The sequence below is a fragment of the Cyprinodon variegatus genome, unplaced genomic scaffold, assembly GCF_000732505.1.
Source record: "Cyprinodon variegatus isolate N-32 unplaced genomic scaffold, C_variegatus-1.0 Scaffold1103, whole genome shotgun sequence".
NCBI lineage: Eukaryota > Metazoa > Chordata > Actinopteri > Cyprinodontiformes > Cyprinodontidae > Cyprinodon > Cyprinodon variegatus.
The window spans coordinates 211,340-216,058 of NW_015151556.1; the positions used below are offsets into that span (position 1 = coordinate 211,340).

Sequence of the window (4,719 nt, forward strand, 5' to 3'; positions counted from 1 at the left end):
TGTAAAGTTTATCCACAGGAAAAATGCTCAAGAGTGGTTGTAAAGAGCCAAAGACCCGGTTCAAATACAACATATTTACACCATTTATTAAAGCCCTGAGCCTCCATATCAATAAGTTTTTGCACCACTGCTGCACTTAATAAAAGGGAAACTGAAAGCTGTACTAAACGAATTGTCATTTTGTATACACTATATGTATACAAAACGACAATAAAACTGTCTAAGTTATGTCGCACATTAACTATGTCCGATTTTTCCTGAGGTTTGGGTCCCTGTTGATGCTACAGATCTGTCCATTTCATGTTGAAGTTGTTCTCCTGATTGTTGAAAAACATCGTCAGTGGTTTTTCCCCGGGTCCGTTAATTCGAGTGCAGGTAACTTAACTGAGATGGAGTGTTATAAAAAAAAATTTGGACAAAAAAGCTTTGATTCGCCTTTGCAACGGGAGAGCAGCATCAGAGCCACCTCAGCTGGCTCCTCTCGATGTGGAGGAGCAGCGGCTCTACTCTGAGTCCTCCCTGAATGACTGAGCTCCTCCCTCTATCTCTAAGGGAGAGCTCAGACACACTTTGGAGAAAACTCATTTCAGCCGCTTGTATCCAGGTTCTCGTTCTTTTGGTCATGACACAAAGCTCATGAGCATAGATGAGGGTAGGAACGTGGAGCGACCGTTAAATCGAGAGCTTTGCTTTTTGGCTCAGCTCTCTCTTCACCACAACAGAGCGGTACAGCGCACGCTTCAAAGCAGACGCCGCACCATTCCGCCTGTAGATCTCCCACTCCATCTTCCCCTCATTTGTGAACAAGACCCCCAAATATTTAAACTCCTCCACTAGGGGCAGAACATCCTCTCACTCTACCCATTTCCGGCTCAAGACCACGGTCTCGGATTTGGAGGCGCTGATCCTCATCCAGGCTGCTTCACACTCGGCTGCCAACCGTTCCAGTGAGAGCCGTAGATCACAGCCCGTTCAAGTACCGCAGGAAATCAGAGTGGCAGTCAGCTTCTCCGTTCACTCCAAACAGGAAGTTTGGATCCACTTTCCCCAAGAGGTCGTTTGAGCTTCACACTGAGCAAAGGTTTCATCTGCACCACAGCCCGTTCAAGTACCGCAGGAAATCAGAGTGCCAGTCAGCTTCTCCGTTCTTCTAGGAACAACCGCAGTCTGAGTAAACCCCGTCCGCCCAACACCAAACAAGACAATCACTGAAATCTTCCCACACAGACTGGATTCCATAAAGGACACCTTTTCCTGGAGAAGTGAGTCTGCAACCTGTTCCTCCAATTCAAACCTAAGAATCTAATTTCCCACTGAGCCTGAACTAACCGCAGTGTCTTCCCTCTGGGCTCTCTGTTTGGTCTTCTGCATTTTGGGGTCAGACCTTTAATTAAATCATGACAGATTCAAAGTTTTTCATCTGAGGATATTAGAACATTAGAATTTGTATGACTATTACGTCTTCAGTACAGGGGCCAGGAAATGATCTGCAGGGGCACTGGCCCCTGTTTGCCCCTGTTTAGAATCGCACATGAAGGGACAAGAGCATCCTTCGTGCCCCACCATTTCCCATGATTCATTATGGGTCAAAGTGGAGAGGTCAAGCTGGGACAGAAACTGCAGATGACAGTGGGGAGAACAGTTATAAAAAGTTAATACGATATTCTTTCTGGGTCTCAAAATATATTTGAGGATGTTTTTAGATGAGAATGCAGCTTTTTTTAAAGGGAGGAGGAGGAGGAGGAGGAGTGGACAGGCTGCTGATACTTCAGCTGTCTGGTAGAGCCTCAGTCTGCGCTGCTGGCAGCCTGAGAGAACAGGTTAAATATAGAGCAGAGAGTCACCGCTGATGACCTCAACCGACGGGTCTGACACCAGCTGGACATCAGGAGGTTCAGGCTGGTTCTCCTCAGTAGCAACCCGCCGTCTGTCTGGTTTTCTCCTCAAACAGTGGCTGGAAGCAGAAAGGATCCAAGTTGGGACTAAAGAGCACAGCTGTTCCTGACGTGAGACGATCAGCAGAAGCCTGAGGTCTGGAGCGAGCGGGAGAGGAAACAGGTAAGAGAAGATGACCTCCAGTCTGGTCCGCTGAGGTGCTGCTCTGGTTCTCTTTTGCTGTGGTTTCCTTCCTGCTTTCCAGTCCTGTTAAAGTGGGCTTCAGCAACGCTTCTCTAGATTTCATGTCTGTTTGGAGTTTTGTTTTATCCTGGTTCAGTCCAGAGCCCAACTAAGAGAAAAAAGGTGCAGTTTGCTTTGATTCAAACAGGCTGAAAAACTGATGATTATTTTTTCTACAATAGCTTTGCTGCTGTAACACCAGAATTTCCCCTTTGTGGGACAATAAAGAGATTTTCTAGTCTATTCTATTATTCTAAACTTTTATTTTAGCAGCTGGTTCCCAGCATCGGTAGTGAAATCTGGACCAGTCCTCCTGACAGGAAGAGGATTCTAACTGTAGTATGGAGGAGAAGCTCAGATGAAGGATCTCTCTTTATCGGCTCTGCACCCAGGGCACCACTCCATCAGTGGGTGGTACATAAATCCCTCTGAACGGTTTTGCCCCTAACTTTCTATTCCTCAAACAGTGCAGATGTTTTAAATTCAAGTTTTCCTGGAAATTAGCTCCTTTCTTTGATTAGCCCTGCAGAACCCAGAGCAGCTCACCGAGGAGAAGGTCCACATTATTGGAAGCAGGAGAACTGGTTAGGCCGGGCATACACTCAATCGTTCACGCAGCTACAGCTCAAACTGTACGATGAAAGCGCAGGGTTTAAAAGTTCACAGCTCATGATCTATGTTCTCACACTGTGCGACCCGACGCTCTGATGCGATCTACCTGCTCACACTGTACGTCTAAAAACCACCCGTCAGGACTCGGCGCCGAGAGATGGCGCTGGTCGGACTCGCTGATCTGGTTAATCCTTGTTTGTTTTTCTCCCGACCGTACGATTCCTGATGGGGAGGTTGCCCTGAGAGGCTACTCGCCTCTCGTTATCCACTGTACACTACAGGACGCACGGTGAGGCTTAAAGTCGGCCCGCTTGAAAAAATTCTCACGACTGGAAAGTCGGCCTGAAAAGGCCAAAAAAACGTACAGTGTACGCCCGGCTTTAGGATCTGAGTAACTTCAGAAGGACCAGAAGTGTGGAGAATAGACGGCTACCCAGCTGCTGCTCAGAGGGATATTCTGCCTTCATCCAAACCTTTTGGATCTTAGAAAAACACGAATCCAGAACGGTTCTGTTTGGAGCAGGAGTTTGGCTCCTGGGGGCCCTACAGAAACAAACAGCCCAGTTTCGGCTGTCGGGTTGAAACATATTTATTGTAAAGAGCTGCTTTCAGGCGTGCTACGGTGACGCAGGCGTTGGCCCATGTACGGAGGCCTTAAGGCCTGGTTATCCTCCAGCAGCAGTGTGTCACAGTTAGCTTGTTGCAGCTATGATTCAGATATTTTTGTTTTATGCCCAATTTTGAAGCGTGTTCTACGCTATGTTGTTCCATGCCACAACGTAAGAGGGACAATCAGGAATTAGCTAGGATTGTGGGTTTCCGTGTGTGCCAGACGACACACAGTTCACCCGTTCAGGTGCAAACCAACAGACCGTCACACAGAGCTACAAACTAGCATCCTGCACAGTGTCTGGGATAGTGTCCGACGTGTGCCAGGCGTTGTGGACGGCACTACAGCCAGAGTTTCTGCCATTAGGTACTAAACAGGAAATACTTAGTGTAGAGCGGATGTAGAATTGCCTTAACTGTGACACATACCGGACGACCTGGTTTCTGAGCATAAACCAGGCCTTAGACCTCAAATGGTCGAAATGGGTTCAAATACGACCTCCGGTCCTTTGCTGCATGTCTTTCCCCTTCTTTTGTACCCACAGTACAAAAGACAAGCCACTAGTGCCGTAAAAACCTAAAGAAAAGTAACTATTATGTTCAAAACTTTTGGTCTCTTGACCGCTAGAACTGGACCATGCAGCGGCGTTCTGGCTGGGTTCTGCTGGGATGTTGTGAACCAACCATCAACCTTCCTGGATGAAAAGTCTCTCTCTCTCTGCTGTTGATCTTAAGGAAGCAGATCAGTTATCTCGGTTCTGTTTACCATCTTGTTTCTCAGATCTAGTGGGTAGGAACAGATTTCTGCTCCAGAGCTTTTCCACTCTTCCAGCTGATATCTGTGTCCTCCTTCCTCTGAGGGTTTTACGGCTTTCTGTGTCAGTTTGTCTGGGTTCTGCTCGGTGTTGCTGAGTCTTCCAGCCTGGGGCCACCTGATGAAGACCATGAGATCACCGCTCTAATTCTGAGGCGTCCGCCCTGCTGTTTGTTTTCATAACAGCTGCTGTTCCCATGGCAGCTGAACTCAGAGCGGGTTTGTCACACAGCCGATGATAACATCCAGACGTATCACTCAGGGAATGTGTGAAGATAAAACTTGGAGCTCAGCTATAAGTCATTCATTATAGAGCTAGATTAAAGAGATGTCTGCTGGGTCTGACAGTGGGCGTTCTTTTAGAAACGAACTCACAGGAAATGGTGTAAAACGTGTCAAATGTTGGGACTCCTGAGCAAATAATTGGTGAATTTAAAAGGTCAGCATCAGCGTGCAGGCTAGCGGCTACTGGTAGAAACACAAACTGCTATCAGTTTATCAGTATCAGTGTGCTAACCCGTCCTCTGACCCTTTTACTCACTGAACGCTTATTTCGTGCTTCTAAC

The 4,719-nt window shown here is 47.3% G+C and overlaps 1 protein-coding gene across 1 annotated transcript in view; it reads left to right on the forward strand.

Moving 5' to 3' along the window:
* The first annotated feature begins 1,812 nt into the window (after nt 1-1,812).
* Nucleotides 1,813-4,719, forward strand: part of LOC107101490 (filamin-A-interacting protein 1-like) — a 28,473-nt gene continuing 25,566 nt past the window's right edge. The window contains exon 1 of the mRNA XM_015400440.1: nt 1,813-2,058. The gene's annotated coding sequence lies outside the window, so the exon portion shown is untranslated. The remainder of the gene's footprint in view (nt 2,059-4,719) is intronic.